This window comes from Ovis aries, chromosome 6 (genome assembly GCF_016772045.2).
Source record: "Ovis aries strain OAR_USU_Benz2616 breed Rambouillet chromosome 6, ARS-UI_Ramb_v3.0, whole genome shotgun sequence".
Lineage (NCBI taxonomy): Eukaryota > Metazoa > Chordata > Mammalia > Artiodactyla > Bovidae > Ovis > Ovis aries.
In genome coordinates, this window is record NC_056059.1 from 63,031,890 (window position 1) to 63,053,376 (window position 21,487).

Here is a 21,487-nt window from a genome sequence, read left to right on the forward strand (position 1 = left end):
AGGCTGATATCATATGCCTTAGCATCTCATCTTCATAATCACGTGGTTGATCTCTCTGAGTGATCGGCTTTAGTGTAAGATTCTCGGCTGTGGTTGGTCTCATCTTGTGTCATGGAGTTAGCATAAACTATCAGATGTGGTTTGATAGGTCCATTATGAATAACAAGGATACATCTATAATTAGAGAAATACCAAGGGTGTAGAGGATACTTACCAGAGCTGGAACAAAGGCCAGATCTCTATTTGAGTAATATTAATTCTCCTCTGTCCATGGGATTCTTCAGGCAAGAATACTGGAGTGGGTTGCCATTACCTTCTTCAGGGGATCTTCCTGACCCAGAGATTGAACCCAGTTTTCCCACATTGCAGGCAGATTCTTCACCATCTGAGCCACCAGGGAAACTCTAAAAATAATACAGGCAACAAAGAAATCAAGAGTAATAGAAAATTATTAAAAAGTGCTCATAACATACTAAGAAGATTTTAAGTAATAAGCTGTTTCTCATAATCCATGAGGCTATTATCTTTGCATTAAAGATGAAGAGACTAAGGCACAGATCAATTAACTTGCCTGAAATCAAAGATCAAGAAAGATATGGACACGAGTGTGGAACCCTGGGAAATGGTCTTAGAATCTGCGCTTTTCTCAACAGTACTGTGCTGCTGGCTCAGTGGATATGAATTTGAGCAATCTCCAGGAGAGAGTGAAGGACAGAGGAGCCTGGCATGCTGCTGTCTACGGGGTCATAAAGAGTCAGACATGACTGAGTGACTGAGAGCGTGAGTGCGTGCACACACACACACACACACCACACACACACACACACACAGAAAATGAGGGCTCACAGTGCTAACCTTCTAGAATCCTGCACTTCTGAGCCCTAAGTATCAATCACACAATCATTAAGAATATTTAAAATACTGAATGTGCTGAGGACACTCAGTTTTAAAAACTATTCATCTGTCTCTATGTTTGTGACTTGTCACTCTTGGGCATGCATAGTTACTTCAAGAAACTTTTCAAAAAGAAAAAAAGTAAGATTAGAATGTGATAAGTATAAACGAATATTTTCCAGTCTCATTGCCGCAAGAAGAGAATGATAATACTTCATATTATTAGCATCATTTAGCTCACAAAACACTTCACACTCAGAGACTCTCAATGGTTTTGTGAAGAAGATCATGGCAAGTTGTGGCTCAGTTTTAAAGATACAGAGGCCCAGGGAAGAGAAACCTACATGTAGGGCACCAAGTGATGGAGCCAAGACAAAAATGAAGTGCTTTCTCATTGCTAGTTCACTGAATCTTTTCTGAAAGGTTCCGCTAACTAACCAGCAGTGTTTTGAATACATTTATTTTCCACAATGTAGAAACACAGCTAGCTAATCAACCAAAAAATCAGTGCCAATATTCTAATCTACCATCTTTTTCTGCTTTAAGGAAATGAATAGATTGTTTTTCATCTTTTCGCACAAGGTGCCGCAAATTAAACCTCAGAGACTAAGAATAGAGATGTTTCTTATTCTTAAGCTCCTAGGGGTGTGTTGGAACAAGTCTTAATAACTGGGTCAGCAGTTCCAAAAATTTGCTGCTTTTCAAAGTAACATGCAGAGTTTTAAAAAACCCCAATGCCCTGGTGGCATTCTATGCCAATTAAATCAAACTATCTGGGATGAGAGGAATCGGTATTTTTTTTTAAAGATTCACAGTGATGCCAAATTTGGGAACTACTGATCTGTCTCAAGGAAGTGGTTAGTCAGATTTGGAGCCCAGATCACACTCTTGCCCCTCAATGTCTTTCAAGTTTTCTTGACAATAAAAATTGCCTGGAACATTATTAAATAACTCTCCTACTCCTCTGTTGGAGATTCTGATTTAGGGTCTGGTGGAATGCTTAAGAATGTGTATTTTTAGCAAGTACCATGCAGTGATTCTTAGCTCTGTGAAATCTGGGAAGCAAAATAGCAACCCACTCCAGTACTCTTGCCTAGAAAATCCCATGGACGTAGGAGCCTGGTGTCCATGGGGTTGCAAAGAGTCGGACACGACTGAATGGCTTCACTTCACTTTCACTTTCAAGGTGTGATAAATCATAGAGAATTTATTGGAAACCAATGCCTCTTCTAATCAGAAATCCCAGGTCATTTTAAAAATTCTTCTACCAGGAAGGAGACTGATGTGAAAAGAAAATCTTGGCATCAACTGATTTTCAGACTAGAAATGTACTAGTTCTCAAAGAATACACAAATTAATAGATCTATTTCGTTTGCTCTTACACAGATAAAGAATACCCTTTATTGTGAGAATACTAATGACTTCAGAATTATGAAAAGGAAACAGTCAAAATACTACTGTTAATTTGCACATTCTGTATTTTTGTATATTTAAAATAAGTAATTGCTCTTATTTTTCAACATTTAGATATAACATTCTTGGGGAGATTTGACTCTTATTCACTATGTAGAAAAGTGATTGGGAAATGACATACTCACAATATAACATTCCTTGTATAATAGTCATATGACTTCCCAGATCTTTTACGAAGAGTGTTATGATGTGATGGGTGATACCTACATGAAGAACTTTTTTGAAGGACTATTAGAAAGCTGGACAATAAATGGTACATTTAAGACAGTAATTCTCCAAACCTAATTCCAGTATCAGCACCATCATTATCACTTGGGAGCTTGTTATAAGTTCTTGGATTTCACCCTAACTCACTGAATCAAAAATTCTGGAGCCCAGCAATCTGTGTTTTAACAAGCTATCCAGATGATTATAATAGAGTCATAAAGTTGAGAACCAGCTATTTAGAATAAATCTTTGTGATTTTAGACCATAATGGATTTTGAGTATAATTTTCTAAGAGGTAAAATCATGAAAAAAAATATATATGCAAAATGAAATTGTCTCAAAGCTTTTATTAAATACATTATTTAATAAAGGAAATAATAAGAAGTAAAAACTCACCTAAAGAACATTTGTGAAACTAGCTATTATATAAGCTAGTTAACGTAAAATTGCTGGGTTACATAAAAAATTAATGTCTAGCAGAAATAAACTGAATTCTGTCAAGAGAATGCATTGGTCATAGCAAATAACCATTTTCAACAACAGAAGAGACAACTTTACAGGTGGACATTACCAAATGGCCAATACCGAAATCAAATTGATCCCATGCTTTGCAGCCAAAGATGAAGAAGCCATATGCAGTCAGCAAAAGCAAGACCTGGAGCTGACTATGGCTCAGATCATCAGCTTCGTGAGCAAACTTCAGGCTTAAACTAAAGAAAGTGGGAAAAACCACTAGTTTAGCAAGGTATAACTTAAATCAAATCCCCTATGAATGTGCAGTGGAGGTAACAAATAGATTCAGGGGATTAGATCTGGTAGACAAAGTGCCTGAACAACTATGGGTAGAGGTCCATAATATTGTACAGGAGGCAATGAACAAAAGCATCCCATAAATGGTAGAGACCTAGAGAGTTAGATGGGTGAAATAAGAAATATTATATAGAAGTCAGTAGAAGAAACCTTCTTAGATTATGTCACTTTTGTTAGAGAAGGCCAGTTGGGTAAAAATGGTAGAGTTAGGAAAACATGGCAGGGGAGAGTTAGGTCCTAAGCCACGATTCAGCTCTCAGAGTTAAACATGCATTTAAGTGTCTGTATTTCCCAACTCATATCCCCAGGAGATAAAACTGAAACTGTAGGAATATGGGACCTTGTCAGAAATGAGTAGTGTGTATGGTGTCTTCAGGATTGCATTTCCTCAGCAACTTGAGACATAGAACATATTTCCAAATAATAATTTAGGATTCAACAATTTGAGATCTGTTTTCATCACAACTAACACAAAGTATTTGGATATTTAAGTTTTCATCAGCCAGCATTATATCAAACTTTTCAACCTATGTTTTTCTCTTTTGAACTTTTGAATATAATTGATCATGTTGGGTTTTAATTCCAACTAATCTGCCATTTCAGTTCTTTTTCCTCAATAATTCACATTTGGAGCTTTGAGGACACTGTATTTCCTTTTCCACAAAAGAAAGATACTATCTTGTATTCTACTTATTTTCACTGAATTTGAGGTGGCAGATGCTTATAGGAGATGTTTTTGTATAAAACTTTTAAAATATCACCATGATTATAAATAAGAAATAGCTAAAATGGCTTTCAACTAAAAAAAAGAAACTAATTCATATGCTTTTGTTTTTCTTTCAAAAGAGCTTTTATAAGAATCACACGATTCATGTTGGAAGAAATATGGAGCTTAGCTACATCAGAAATTATATATATATCAAGAAGGATATCTGTTTTCACAAATGTGGGATTACAAAAAAAAAGTTTTTGGCATAGAAAGCTTGCTGTCTTCATGAAAAATGATATTTTTACTATCTGTATTTTAGGGGCCAATCTCACCTATAAATTGCTGCTTTATCTATAATAAGTAAACTTACATATTCTATTGCCTTCATGAATATTATAACTTTTGAAGTATTCATCTCATTATATTTAGATTTCTGATTCAGTATCCATTTCTAATTAAGATTAGTAGGAAATATTAGATATATTGAATACCTATAGTTATAAAAAATGTTTTATACAAAGTGACTATGAATATAACATTTCTTTGAGCACAAGAAAATAAAATCTGTCATGGTTTCTGTTTTTTTCCCCATCTATTTGTCATGAAGTGATGGGACCGGATGCCATGATCTTCGGTTTTTGAATATTAAGTTTTAAGCCAGTTTTTTCATTCTCATCCTTTATCCTCATCAAGAGGCTCTTGAGTTCCTTTTCACTTTAAGCCATTAGAGTGTGTTCATCTGCATGCCTGAGGTTGTTGATATTTCTCTGGGAAATCTGGATCCAGCTTGTGATTCACCCAGCCCAGCATTTCATTTGGTGAACTCTGCATATAAGTTAAATAAGCAGGGTGACAATATACAGTCCTGATGTACTCCTTCCCCAATTTTGAACCAGTCAGTTCTTCCATGTCTGTTTCTAACTGCTGCTTCTTGACCTGCATACACATTTCTCAGGAGTCAGGTAAAGTGGTCTGATATTCCCATTTCTTTAAGAAGTTTCCATAGTTTGTTGTGATCCACAGAGTCAAAGCATTAGTGTAGTCAATGAAGCGGTGGTAGATGTTTTTCTCTAGTTCCCTTGCTTTTTCTATGATGCAATGCGTGTGCTAAGTCACTTCAGTCATGTCCAACTCTGTGCGACCCTATGGACTATAGCCCTCCAGGATCCTCTGTTCACAGGCTTCTCCAGGCAAGAATATTGGAGTGGGATGCCATGACCTCCTCCAAGGTAACTTCCTGACCCAGGGATCAAATTCACATCTCTTATGTCTCCTGCATTAGCAGGCTAGTTGTATGATCCAATGGATGTTGGCAATTTGATCTCTGGTTCCTCTGCGTTATCTAAATCCAGCTTGTACATCTGGAAGTTCTTGGTTCACATATTGTTGAAGCCTAGCTTGAAGAATTTTGAGCCTAACCTTGCTAGCAAGGGACGTGAGCACAACTGTATGGTGGTTTGAACATTCTTTGGCATTGCCTTTCTTTGGGATTGGAATGAAACCTTATCTTTTCCATTCCTGTAGCCGCTTTTGAGTTTTCCAGTTTTTTTTTTTTGCATATTGAGTGTAGCACTTTAACAGCATCATTTTTTTTTTTTAAATATTTGAAATAGCTCAACTGAATTCTCCGCTAACTTTGCTAATAGTAATTTTTCTTAAGGAACACTTGATTTCACACTCCAGGATTTCTGACTCTAGATGAATGACCACACCACTGTGGTTATCCAGGTCATCATTTTTTGTATAGTTCTGTGTATTCTTGCCACCTCTTCTTAATCTCTTCTGCTTCTATTAGGTCCTTGCCAGTTCAGGCCTTTATTGTGCCCATCTTTGCAGGAAGTATCCCTTGGTACCTTCAATTTTCTTGAAGAGATCTCTAGTCTTTCCTATTTTATTGTTTTCCTCTGTCTCTTTGTGTTGTGCACTTTAGAAAGCTTTCTTATCTTTCCTTGCTAGTCTCTGGAAGTCTGCATTCAGATTGGTATACATTTCCCTTTCTCCTTTGCCTTTCCCTTCTTTTCTCAGCTATTCTGCTTTCTTGTATTTCTTTTTTGGGGGGATGGTTTTGATTATCACCTCCTGTACAATGTTAGGAATTTCTCTCCATATATTCCTGGGCTCCAAAATCTACAAACAGTGACTGAAGCCATGAAATTAAAAGATGCTTCCTCCTGGGAAGAAAAGCTATGAAAAACCTAGACAGTGTGTTAAAAAATAGGGACATCACTTTGCGAACAAAGGTCCCTATAGTCAAAGCTATGGTTTTTCCAGTTGCCATGTATGGAAGCAAGAGTTGGACAATAAGGAAGGCTGAGCACCAAAGGATCAATGCTTTTATTTTTATTTGTTTATTTTAATTGGAGGCTAATTCCAGCAGTGGCCACAGGACTGGAAAAGGTCAGTTTTCATTCCAATCTCAAAGAAAGGCAATGCCAAAGAATGAGAAAACTACCACACAATTGCACTCCTCTCACATGCTAGTAAAGTGATGCTTAAACTTCTCCAAGCCAGGCTTCAGCAATATGTGAACTGTGAACTTCCAGATGTTCAAGCTGGTTTCAGAAAAGGCAGAGGAAACAGAGATCAAATTGCCAACACCTGCTGGATCATCAAAAAAGCAAGAGAGTTCCAGAAAACATCTATTTCTGCTTTATTGACTATGCCAAAGCCTTTGACTGTGTGGATCACAATAAACTGTGGAAAATTCTGAAAGAGATGGGAATACCAGACCACCTAACCTGCCCCTTGAGAAACCTGTATGCAGGTAAGGAAGCAACAGTTAGAACTGGACATGGAACAACAGACTGGTTCCAAATAGGAAAAGGAGTACGTCAAGGCTGTATATTGTCACCCTGCTTGTTTAACTTATATGCAGAGTACATCATGAGAAACGCTGGACTGGAGGAAGCACAAGCTGGAATCAAGATTGCCAGGAGAAATACCAGTAATCTCAAGTATGCAGATGACACCACCCTTATGGCAGAAAATGAAGAAGAACTAAAAAGCCTCTTGATGAAAGTGAAAGAGGTGAGTGAAAAAGTTGGCTTAAAGCTCAACATTCAGAAAACTAAGATCATGGCATCCAGTCCAGTCACTTCATGGCAAACAGATGGGAAAACAGTGCAAACAGTGGCTGACTTTATTTTTCTGGGCTCCAAAATCACAGCAAATGGTGATTGTAGCCATGAAATTAAAAGACACTTACTCCTTGGAAGGAAAGTTATGACCCAGCTAGACAGGATACTCAAAAGCAGAGACATTACTTTGCCAACAAAGGGCCGTCTAGCCAAAGCTATGGTTTTTCCAGTGGTTATGTATGGATGTGAGAGTTGGACTGTGAAGAAAGCTGAGCACCAAAGAATTGATGCTTTTGAACTGTGGTGTTGGAGAAGACTCTTGAGAGTCCCTTGGATTGCAAGGTGATCCAACTGGTCCATCAATTGGATCAGTTCTGGGTTCTGATCAGTTGGATCAGAGATCAGTTCTGGGTGTTCATTGGAAGGACTGATGTTGAAGCTGAAACTCTAATACTTTGGCCACCTGATGTGAAGAACTGATTCATTTGTAAAGACCCTGATGCTGGGAAAGATTGAGGGCAGGAGGAGAAGGGGGCGACAGAGGATGAGATGATTGGATGGCATCAACGACTCAATAGACTTGGGTTTGGGTGGACACCAGGAGCTGGTGATGGACAGGAAGGCCTGGAGTGCTGCGGTTCATGGGGTCACAGACAGTCAGACGCTACTGAGCGACTGAACTGAACTGAATTACTTTACAATATTGTTTAGTTTTTGCCATACGTTCACATGAGTCAGCCATGGGTGTACATGTTTTCCCTATCCTGACCTTCTCTTCCTCCTCCCTCCCCATCCCATTCCTCAGGGTCATCCCAGTGCACCAGCCCTGAGCACCATGCCTCATTCATTGAACCTGGACTGGTGATCTATTTCACATATGATAATATACCTGTTTCAATGCTATTCTCTCAAATTATCCCACTCTCACCTTCTTCCATAGAGTCCAAAAGTCTGTTCTTTACATCTGTGTCTCTTTTGCTGCCTTGCATATAGGGTTGTCGTTACCATCTTTCTACATTCCATATATATGTGTTGATACACTGTATTGGTGTTTTTATTTCTGACATACTTCACTCTGTATAACGGGCTCCAGTTTCATCCATCTCATTAGAACTGATTCAAATGCATTATTTTTAATTGCTGAGTAGTATTCCATTGTGTATATGGATCACAGCTTTCTTATCCATTCATCTGCCAATGGACGTCTAGGTTGCTTCCATGTCCTGGCTATTCTAAACAGTGCTGCGATGAACATTGGGGCACACGTGTCTCTTTCAATTCTGGTTTCCTCAGTGTGTATGCCCAGCAGTGGGATTGCTAGGTCATATGGCAGTTATATTTCCAGTTTTTTAAGGAATCTCCACACTGTTCTCCATAGTGGCTGTACTAGTTTGCATTCCCACCCACAGTGTAAGAGGGTTCCCTTTTCTCCACACCCTCTCCAGCATTTATTGTTTACAGACTTTTTGATAGCAGCCATTCTGACTGGCATGAGATGGTACCTCATTGTGGTTTTGATTTGCATTTCTCTGATGATGAGTGATGTTGAGCATCTTTTCATGTGTTTGTTAGCCATCTGTATGTCTCCTTTGGAGAAATGGCTGTTTAGTTCTTTGGCCCATTTTTTGATTGGGTCATTTATTTTTCTGGAATTGAGCTGCAGGGGTTGCTTGTATACTTTTGAGATTAATTCTTTGTCAGTTGCCTCATTTGCTATTATTTTCTCCCATTCTGAAGGCTGTCTTTTCACCTTGCTAATAGTTTCCTTCATTGTGCAAAAGCTTTTAAGTTTAATTAGGTCCCATTTGTTTATTTTTGCTTTTGTTTCCATTACTCTGAGAGGCGGGTCATGGAGAATCCTGCTATGATTTATGTTAGAGTGTTTTGCCTATGTTTTCCTCTAGGAGTTTTTGTAGTTTCTGGTCTTACATTTAGATCTTTTTAATCCATTTTGAGTTTATTTTTGTGTATGGTATTAAAAAGTGTTCTAGTTTCATTCTTGATGCTTTTAAATTGTGATGCTGGAGAAGATTCTAGAGAGTCCCTTGGAGAGCAAGGAAAACAAGGAGATCAAATCAGTCAATCCTAAAAGAAATCAAACCTGTATATCCATTGTAAAGACTGCTGAAAATAAGCTCCAATACTTTGGTCAACTAATGTGAAGAGCTGACTCATCGGAAAAGACCCTGATGATGGGAAAGATTGATGACAAAAGGAAAAAGAGGTAGCAGAAGTTAGATAGCATCATCAACTCCATGGACATGGATTTGAGCAAACTCCAGGGGATAGTGAAGGACCAAGAAGCCTGGCATGCTGCAGTTCATGAGGTACAAGGAGTCAGACATGACTTAGTGTCTGAAGAGCAGTGACAAATAGATATAACATATATTGGAGGAGAATAGAAATTCTTTTGAGTAACTGAGGGGTTTAAAATGATGGCTTTGAAAGAATAAGAGAAATCAGATTATTTAGTACTGAGGCAATTAACAAATATCTGGCTGATGACAATAAAGGAGGGTGGCAAAGATAAGAGGGGAGTAATTAAGGAAAGAGGAAAAGAAAATGAATTAAATGCCCTGTTCAATATTCCTTCCCATAATCCCTAAACAGGTATTGTACTTTACTTCCAAAGTATTCCATAGCTATTCAAAATATTCTATACATGACTCCACATTCAAGCAGAGCTTGAGAATTTGAGATGGAATTCATAAAAATGGAATGAGAACCTATATTTCATGACATTCTCAATGTAGTCTCCCACTAGATCACTATGCAATATAAGCACCTGTACAACTATCAATAGCACTCGGCTTAAGAAGATAGAACTAGCTGTCATCTGGATCATGACCATTAGAGCAGATTTCTAGTATACTTTGAGCTTTCACACATTTTGCAAACCCTGAGCTCCTGTCCTGGAATCCTATCATATGCAGATATTTTCTACAGAAAATAATATTTCCTATGTGGACTCTAAGAGGGCTAAGTTTTCCACCACACCCTGAAGCAGTAGGAGGCAAGCTTTATATATGGGGCATCATTTCCAGTCCACTGTGGCAAAGCTGTGCAGAAGATCCTAATTATTTGGGAGAGTTGGTCATTACAGAGTTAATAGTAAGTGCTAATATTCATGATTTTAAAAAGTTAATACCTTAGGTGTTTCAGTTAGTAAGGTAATATTCTAAAAAATTTACCATGTATAAATGATTTAATTTTAACAATATTTTGAGTCATACACTAAGTTTCCTCTGCCATGGGGACTGAGAAGCTAAGTAAATTTGTTCTGAAGTCCCCAAGCTAAGAAGAGCCTAGATCTTAACCAAGGGAGTTTGGATAGAATTTATACTCTTAACTATACTCTACTGCCTGTCACTGGATGTTTTATAAACAATGCTGAGCAGTGAACATAATTAAGGTCTTCAAACACCAGGAAGTATAGCAAGAAAATTTCAAATAGAATATGCTGTAATAGAACAAAGTTATGTCTGTTCAGAATAAAAATGATGTATAAATGAGACCAAACACCTCATCAACAGCAAAGAGACTTCTGTAATCATTAATGTCAGGAAATGGTAGCAATGAACTCTCCAGATTAAAAATACATATTTATAACATTCATGCTGTTATAAATTTATGGATATGAAGGATGTAGAGCATAAGATTCAAAAATAATACTAATATGTAATCATTTGTATTATAAATTCTCTATGGACAATTGATTCTCACAAAATGTTGTATTGATTTTGCTGAATTCATAGGCAAACCTCTATCTGCAGTTCAATCATGATTTGAGAAATAAAATTGCTTTTCAACCCAGTAACCCCTCTTGATAATTTTTATTGTCTTTAATTATGGTATTCTATAAGCAGTAAGATCTTCAATTAAATTCTGTACCAGAAAATTGGTGAAATTAAAATAAAATCTGTAGATTACTCAATACACTAAATCCCCTACATATGAATGAGTTCCATTCCAAGTGCACATTACACATATATATGGAATTTAGAAGGATGGGAACAATAACCCTGTATGCGAGACAGCAAAAGAGACACAGATGTATAGAACAGTCTTTTGGACTCTGTGGGAGAGGAAGAGGGTGGGATGATTTGGGAGAATGGCATTAAACCATGTATAATATCATATATGAAATGAGTTGCCAGTCCAGGTTCAATGCATGATACAGGATGCTTGGGGCTGGTGCACTGAGATGACCCAGAGGGATGGTACGGGGAGGGAGGAGGGAGGGGGGTTCAGGATGGGGAACACGTGTACACCTGTGGTGGATTCATGTTGATGTATGGCAAAACCAATACATTATTGTAAAGTAATTAGCCTCCAATTAAAATAAATAAATTTAAATTTTAAAAATGTAATAAAATAAAATGTTTTTTAAAAATTTTAAATTTAATCTTACAATATAGTACCTTGAAAAGCACAATAGTACTGAACAACAGCTGGTATACAGGGGCTATCACTGAGTGAACAGGGGAAAAGGGTTACTGACTTGAGGAGGAGAGGAGGTGGGAGATGATAGAAGGGAAGGATTGTCAGTGATAGAAGCAGGGGTAGGGGATGCACCTGTTGACAAACTGCAGTTTCACTCATGCCTGACCTTGATGGAACACATGTTCCTATTTTTGAAAGTTCACAAATTGAAGGTCAGTATGTAGGGGACTTGCTGTAGTCTTATATCAATGTTCATTTTCTGGTATTGTTAATTATACTGTGATTATGTCAATTGTTATCATTAAGAGAAGCTGAGTGAAGGGAAAATCAGAACTCTGTAATTCTTTGTAATTTGTCTTTAAGTCTAAAATTACTTTAAAGTGAAAAGTTAATGAAAGTATATCTCAGGAATAAATACATAAATATGATATGTAATCTACTGCTAAGCTATTCCTGACCTTCCTAAAGTTATATTCATTGAAACTACTTCATTCTTAAGGCTATTTACCAAGTTTACTTATTTTTCAATGTGAACAAATGCAGAATCATAGATGCAAAAATCCTCAACAAAATTCTAGCAATCAGAATCCAACAACACATTAAAAAGATCATACACCATGACCAAGTGGGCTTTATCCCAGGGATGCAAGGATTCTTCAATATCCGCAAATCAATGTAATTCACCACATTAACAAATTGAAAAATAAAAACCATATGATTATCTCAATAGATGCAGAGAAGGCCTTTGACAAAATTCAACATCCATTTATGATAAGAACTTTCCAGAAAGCAGGAATAGAAGGAACATACCTCAACATAATAAGAGCTATCTATGACAAACCCACAGCAAACATTATCCTCAATGGTGAAAAATTGAAACCATTTCCCCTAAAGTCAGGAACAAGACAAGGGTGTCCACTTTCACCACTACTATTCAACATAGTTCTGGAAGTTTTGGCCACAGCAATCAGAGCAGAAAAAGAAATAAAACGAATCCAAATTGGAAAAGAAGAAGTAAAACTCTCACTGTTTGCAGATGACAGGATCCTCTACATAGAAAACCCTAAAGACTCCACCAGAAAATTACTAGAGCTAATCAATGAATATAGTAAAGTTGCAGGATATAAAATCAACACACAGAAATCCCTTGCATTCCTATACACGAATAACGAGAAAGTAGAAAAAGAAATTAAGGAAACAATTCCATTCACCATTGCAACAAAAAGAATAAAATACTTAGGAATATATCTACCTAAAGAAACTAAAGACCTATATATAGAAAACTATAAAACACTGATGAAAGAAATCAAAGAGGACACTAATAGATGGAGAAATATACCATGTTCATGGATTGGAAGAATCAATATAGTGAAAATGAGTATACTACCCAAAGCAATTTACAAATTCAATGCAATCCCTATCAAGCTACCAGCCACATTTTTCACAGAACGAGAACAAATAATTTCAAGATTTGTATGGAAATACAAAAAACCTCGAATAGCCAAAGCAATCTTGAGAAAGAAGAATGGAACTGGAGGAATCAACTTGCCTGACTTCAGGCTCTACTACAAAGCCACAGTCATCAAGACAGTATGGTACTGGCACAAAGACAGACATATAGATCAATGGAACAAAATAGAAAGCCCAGAGATCAATCCACACACATATGGACACCTTATCTTTGACAAAGGAGGCAAGAATATACAATGGAGTAAAGACAATCTCTTTAACAAGTGGTGCTGGGAAAACTGGTCAACCACTTGTAAAAGAATGAAACTAGATCACTTTCTAACACTGCACACAAAAATAAACTCAAAATGGATTAAAGATCTAAATGTAAGATCAGAAACTATAAAACTCCTAGAGGAGAACATAGGCAAAACACTCTCCGACATAAATCACAGCAGGATCCTCTATGATCCACACCCCAGAATTCTGGAAATAAAAGCAAAAATAAACAAATGGAATCTAATTAAAATTAAAAGCTTCTGCAGAACAAAGGAAACTATAAGCAAGGTGAAAAGACAGCCTTCTGAATGGGAGAAAATGATAGCAAATGAAGCAACTGACAAACAACTAATCTCAAAAATATACAAGCAACTTATGCAGCTCAATTCCAGAAAAATAAACAACCCAATCAAAAAATGGGCCAAAGAACTAAATAGACATTTCGCCAAAGAAGACATACGAATGGCTAACAAACACATGAAAAGATGCTCAACATCACTCATTATTAGAGAAATGCAAATCAAAACCACAATGAGGTACCACTTCACACCAGTCAGAATGGCTGCGATTCAAAAATCTGCAAGCAATAAATGCTGGAGAGGATGTGGAGAAAAGGGAACCCTCCTACACTGTTGGTGGGAATGCAAACTAGTACAGCCACTATGGAGAACAGTGTGGAGATTCCTTTAAAAATTGCAAATAGAACTACCTTATGACCCAGCAATCCCACTGCTGGGCATACACACCGAGGAAACCAGAATGTAAAGAGACACATGTACCCCAATGTTCATCGCAGCACTGTCTATAATAGCCAGGACATGGAAACAACCTAGATGTCCATCAGCAGATGAATGGATAAGAAAGCTGTGGTACATATACACAATGGAGTATTACTCAGCCGTTAAAAAGAATTCATTTGAATCAGTTCTGATGACATGGATGAAACTGGAGCCGATTATACAGAGTGAAGTAAGCCAGAAAGAAAAACACCAATACAGTATACTAACACATATATATGGAATTTAGGAAGATGGCAATGACGACCCTGTATGCAAGACAGGGAAAGAGACACAGATGTGTATAACGGACCTTTGGACTCAGAGGGAGAGGGTGTGATGATTTGGGAGAATGACATTCTAACATGTATACTATCATGTAAGAATTGAATCGCCAGTCTATGTCTGACGCAGGATGCAGCATGCTTGGGGCTGGTGCATGGGGATGACCCAGAGAGATGTTATGGGGAGGGAGGTGGGAGGGGGGTTCATGTTTGGGAACGCATATAAGAATTAAAGATATTAAAATTTAAAAAATAAAAAAATTAAAAATTAAAAAAATAATAAAAATAAATAAAATAAAATATTGGAATATTTTTTCTGAAATTTTCGTGCTTTTACAATGGAATAGTTAGACAAACAACAAACTTTTAAATAAAATATGCATTATTAATATTTTTCCTTCACTTAGGTAAAAAATCCACAACAAAAACAATCAAACCCTAATTGGTAGCTTTGATTGGTTTCCACTGGGCGACTATTCTTCCACAATGGCCAATTTTAAGCTACTAATGTTATATCACTGAACACAGAGTTGGAAAGAGATAGGCAGTAGTTCCCTACTACAGGGTAATCTCACACAGACAAAATAGATGTAAATCATCTCAAGAGTACAAACAATAGTAAAATGTAGTGAAATAACTAGGAAATGAGTGTTGGACAATCATTGCCTTTGTTTTTAATATCACTTATTTAATTGTAAGTTTATAAAATTCATTTCTTAATCACGAAAGTATTTAAAAACTGGCTCACAACAATTTCTATAAATTTAACAATTGCATCTTGCAAGTCAGTTTGAGTTGGCCATAGCACCTCACTACTGAGGCTTGGCTGATAAGGAAAAAAGATAAGATGAATATAAGAAACATCAATCAAATATGAGGAAGAGGAGAAACCAAGGTTAAATATTACCGTTATACTTGAGCTAGTTTCAGTTGCCCCTAGAAGAGTGTGGTGAGGATGCTGCTGCTGCTAAGTTACTTCAGTCGTGCCCGACTCTGTGCGACCCCATAGACAGCAGCCCACCAGGCTCCCCCGTCCCTGGGATTCTCCAGGCAAGAACACTGGAGTGGGTTGCCATTTTCTTCTCCAATGCATGAAAGTGAAAGTGAAGTCGCTCAGTCGTGTCCAACCCTCAGTGACCCCATGGACTGCAGCCCACCAGGCTCCTCCATCCATGTGGTGAGAATGACTGAAGTTCAGAGACTAGGTCTTCAGTATTTGAGTGGCTAACTCATCCCCTGGCATTCTCTTCTGAATTATTTTACTACCAGGGCAATGTTTTGGATCCTTGTGTTGCTAAGAACCAAAAACACAATTCTCATGCATTTCACCTGCATTAGAATGTTGAAAATTTGTCACAGATGTGCTGTCCTAAGGGGCCAGCAGTAGTGGAAATTATGTAACAGAATGGTTAACATGATAAAGCAGAGGAGAGAATTGTCATTGGGTTGATCAGCTCAATTTCTGGCAGTGGAACCAAATCTTTTAGCATAAAACAAAAATAGATGGCATATGGTTTATGTTTAATGAAATTAACATATTCTCCCACCCCTAAATGAGCATTATTAAGGCAAGTGTTTGATTTTTTTGTTCCCAGAGCCTAAAAAGTAAAAAGATACTGAAATAAATGCATGCAAAGATAGGAAAACTCCACCTGGGCAGCTCCACCTGGATTTTTCTCACCATCTGTGACACTTCTCAGTGATGGCCTTCATCCTTTTATAATATCACATGACGACTGACCTTTACACATCTGCATGGTTGGCTTCTCTTTTGTAAAGCAGTAAAGTGGAAAAGGCTGGAGGCCTGAGTTAGACCTGATTTTGATTTCTAGTTCTGTCACTTACCCATATGACATTAAACATGGCATTTCACCACTTTAAGCCTCATACTCTTCACCTTCCATTTGTAGGATAAATATGATTCTTATGTCTGTAGTTTCAAAATTATATATATGGATAGATAGGTACATATAGATATCTTAGCAAGTTTCCTAGTAGATAACAACTGAATAAATGACAACAGCCAACAGAATGTGTAACAGAATGGTTAACATGGTTAACACACGATGGTGTCACTATGTGTGTGTGTGTGTGTGTGTGTGTGTGTGTGTGTGTGTGTGTGTTGGTATTAGTATGTATGGTGTTGTTGATATTTTGCTTATATTTTTGTGTGGCTACTGTTTTAATGCTAAAGCTCCTGTAATTAAGGAGTGGGTTGCCATTTCCTTCTCCAAGAGATCTTCCTGACCCAGGGTCTCCTGAATTTCAGGCAGACTCTTTATGGAACTGCCAGATTTTAAATGGGAGAGTTGTATTGGAGGAATCAATACATTCTTGTTTGAGGGTTAGCATCAGTGTTTGCAGTTGACCAGTGATGGATCTCTCCTTAACCTTGAAGCTTAATCCAAGGTGCTCTTCTCTTCTTGTTCTGCATCCTGTCTCTGTCTCTCAGTGTGTTATCATTCACTGCCACGACTTTAGTAACCATCTGCTGACCCTGACAATCCAAGGATATCTTATAATCTATTAATCTAACCCACATAGGTAACAAATAGCTGTCATCTACTGAGTTCTCCCTGCTAAGCATCATGCCAAACACTTCATATACCATATTTAATTTTATAATTACAAATACTTTTCACTTCTTCCAGGCTTATAAGGATTTTTGCAGCCTTGGCCATTTCCAGTGCATCACACCATATCCATGTTGTCCCAACCATGGTGGAAATTAAACAAATATTTGAATGATGAATAAATAAGAATTGCACCATAGACAATGGCAATATTGTTTTTCTTTCTATCCATGATGTGTTATACAAAATTATAGCATATTGTTCAAATCTGCTCTAAACTCTTCAATGTACCAAAATACTAATAACTCCCATTATAGTCTTATTTCCTACAAGAAAAAATCTCAAGAAAGTGCGTAAAATCTCAAGAATAGGAAATTATTTTTCAAGGGAAGAAAACTAAAGCATTCTTCAAGCGTTGAATTAACTTTGTTATTTGCTTTATAATCAATGAAAAATTTTGCTATACTTTTTGCTGTCATCTTTTAAGCATGTGGTTTCACATTTGAAAAGCTGAAGTCATGCTTCTATCAAAGCCGTAACAGCAGTAACCCACTGTGCCCAGTAATTCTTAAATAAGTACAGTTTGAATGTCATGATTTCTCTGAGTACAAAAACCTTAATTCTCTGTATTTTCTAGTTTTATTTCATTAAATTCAAAATTGAATTTTAGTATACTCTATGAATGTGCTAAAAATTCCCAACCACTTAGCAAACTTGAAGTATAATATTTGAAATAAGATGTTACAGAATTGAAAATACCTTTATCTCCTTTCCTGTAATCTCCAGCCTTATAGCTCACCAGGAAATATATTTTTAAAATGCATTCATTCTGAATTGCTCTTTTTCTTTCTAGTTATATCATGTAATGCATTACCTATAAGAGCCAAAATGTTTAATAAAATATTTCTAGAGACACTTATTCTGTTGACTTTTGATGAATAATGTAGAGAATTGTTGTTGTTGTTGTTCATTCCCTAAATCGTATCCAACTCTTAACGACCCCGTGGACTGTAGCATGCCTGGCTTCCCTGTCCTTCACTAGCTCCTGGAGTTTGCTCAAACTCATGTCCATTGATTCAGTGATGCCATCCAATCATCTCATTCTCTGTTGCCCCCTTCTTTTCCTGCCCTCAGTCTTTCCCAATATCAGGGTCTTTCCAATTAGTCAGCTGTTTGCATCAGATGGCCAAAGGCTTAGAGCTTCAGATTCAGCATCAGTCTTTCCAATGTATATTCAGGGTCGATTTCATTTAGGATTGAGTGATTTGATCACCTTGCTGTTCAAGGGACTCTCAAAAGTCTTCTCCAGCACCACAGTTTTAAAGCATCTATTCTTCAGCACTCAGCCTTCTTTGTGATCTAACCCTCAATACCATACATGACTACTGGAAAAAAATCATAGCTTTAACTATATGGACCTAAAGTGATGTCTCTGCTTTTTAATGCACTGTTTAGATTTATCATAACTTTTCTTCCAAGGAGAAAAGACCCTGATGCTGGAAAAGATGGCAAAGGACAGGGAAGCCTGGTGTGCTGCAGTCCATGGGGTCACAAAGAGTCAGACATGACTGAGCAACTTGAACAACAGCCTCAGAGAACATGATGCCAACTTCCTATCATTCTAGTCAAGCCAGGAGAGCTTTCTGCTGCTCCATCATATGGTCATATTTTATTATCCTCATTTGTTATACCTTTCAGATTCAGTTCCATATTTTATAATTTCTTGTTCAACAAAATAAGTGTCCTTTCCTCATTTGAGCCACTCTTATTTCCTTAAATAGCTGATTCAAAGGCAAAGTAGGAAGGAAATCAAATAATTACTGCCTAAGAAGTTCTTTTATTTCAGTTAATGACATCATTTTATAGTAATAAAATCTCTTCTTCATGATTAAATTTGAGTACAAATGGTGATTACCTGCAAGAGTGTGATTCCCAAGCAAATAGCACTTGACACTCACTTTTGGTTCATTATCAAAAAAACAAGAAAGCTCAAGGCATAAACTAACATTTTGGAAAATATTTTAGTAGGGCTAAGGTAAATCTTTCTACAGATTATTGCTTGGAATAGTTATGAAAGAGATTGTAGAAGTAATGAACAAAAAAAACAGGAATACAAGAGTAGAATAATTGCTACTTTATTTTCAATCATATAAAATTTCAGGCACCTTCTCTCCATCTTTCTCCTACCGTTATCAGGTACCATACATAGAGTAATATGTAAGGAAGCTATAGTGGGACTGGCTGGTCCTTGCTTACTATCTGTGTGATATTGAGCAGGTTACTTAACCTTTTTCTCCTGTCTTCATCCTTAAAATAGTGAAACTAAAATCTACCCCCTGAGGTTATATGAGAATTAAATTAGCTAAATATATATTTGGTAGTTACCAGAAATGTTTACTGTTGAGTCTGGCTCGACAAGCCGGGTTTCTGAAAGCACAATATGGCAAGAGAAGGAGAAACAGGACATGAGAATTCAGAGAAAAGTGAGGATCAGGGGATTAGCACTGCTCCAAGGTGAAGGTGATGAAACTGAATCCAAGCCAGCTTTATTATACTTTCAGCTTTGAATGAAAGAATATGCGGGGAGTTAAACTCTAACTCATGTGGCCTTCAGGGCCAAAGAACAAAATGATCATTAACCATCGAGTAATTAGGAAACAGTAATCAATAACAAATGAGTAACTAAGACTAATATTTCTATCTATAGATTTTCCACCAGATACGTACAACATGTGTGACCCTGAGATGCCAGCTGAGAAACAGTTTGGGGTTGATTTTCCAACCCCAGGATCATATCTTGTTTTCAAGATTATGAACTGTTCTCTCTGGACTTGTTCCAAGAGTCTCAAGCATCTAGTTTTTCAATAATTATAAATTTCTTTTGTGGCCTTTGCTGGGGCCAAGTTTTCTTTTATTCTTCCTCTCTCTTAACAGTTTACCAAATATTTCTGGTTCTCTCTTATTTAGGAACATGATAGCACCAACTTTCATAGTCTCCTTGTGATGGTTCATGCGTGCTGTGTGTGCTAAGCTTCTTCAAATGTGTCCAACTCTTTGCAACCCTATGGACCATAGCCTGCCAGGTTCCTCTGTCCATGGGATTCTCCAGGCAAGAACGATACTGCAGCGATTGCCATGCCCTCCTTCAGGGGGGCTCTTCCTAACTCGGGGATCAAAATTGCTTCTCTTACATCTCCCACATTGGCAGGCTTTATTTAGCTTTTGAAGTGGTGCATATTACCTCTAGGTAACAAAGCATGTAATTGATTATACAAGACCAAACGGAGCTATCATTCCCTCTGCTGTAGCAACTGACAGCATTTTAAATGGTTGCTGTTCTATTTTTCTGTGTCTTTGAGTGACAATAACAATTGGGACCCCCTGAGAATTCATAGGATTGGAAAAGGTCAGTTTTCATTCCAATTCCAAAAAAAGGCAATGCCAAAGAATGATCAAACTACATCACAATTGCAATCATCTCACATGCTAGTAAAGTAATGCTCAAAATTCTCCAAGCCAGGCTTCAACAATACGTAAACCATGAACTTTCTGATGTTCAAGCTGGTTTTAGAAAAGGCAGAGGAACCAGAGATCAAATTGCCAACATCTGCTGGATCATCAAAAAAGCAAGAGAGTTCCAGAAAAACATCTATTTCTGCTTTATTGACTATGCCAAAGCCTTTGACTGTGTGGATCACAATAAACTGGGGAAAATTCTGAGAGAGATAGGAATACCAGACCACCTAACCTGACTCTTGAGAAATCTGTATGCAGGTCAGGAAGCAACAGTTAGAACTGGACATGGAACAACAGATTGGTTCCAAATAGGAAAAGGAGTATGTCAAGGCTGTATATTGGCACCCTGCTTTTTTAACTTATATGCAGAGTACATCATGAGAAACGCTGGACTGGAAGAAACACAAGCTGGAATCAAGATTGCCGGGAGAAATATCAATCACCTCAGATATGCAGACAACACACCCTTATGGAAGAAAGTGAAGAGGAACTAAAAAGCCTCTTGATGAAAGTGAAAGAGGAGAGCAAAAAAGTTGGCTTAAAGGTCAACATTGAGAAAACGAAGATCATGGCATCTGGTCCCATCACTTTATGGGAAATATATAGGGAAACAGTGGGAATAGTGTCAGACTTTATTTTGGGGGGCTCCAAAATCACTGCAGATGGTGATTGTAGCCATGAAATTAAAAGATGCTTACTCCTTGGAAGAAAAGTTATGACCAACCTAGATAGGATATTCAAAAGCAGAGACATTGCTTTGTCAACTAAGGTCCATCTAGTCAAGGCTATGGTTTTTCCTGTGGTCATGTATGGATGTGAGAGTTGGACTGTGAAGAAGGCTGACAGCCGAAGAATTGGTGCTTTTGGATTGTGGTGTTGGAGAAGCCTCTTGAGAGTCCCTTGGACTACAAGGAGATCCAACCAGTCCATTCTGAAGGAGATCAGCCCTGGGATTTCTTTTGGGGGAATGATGCTGAGGCTGAAACTCCAGTACTTT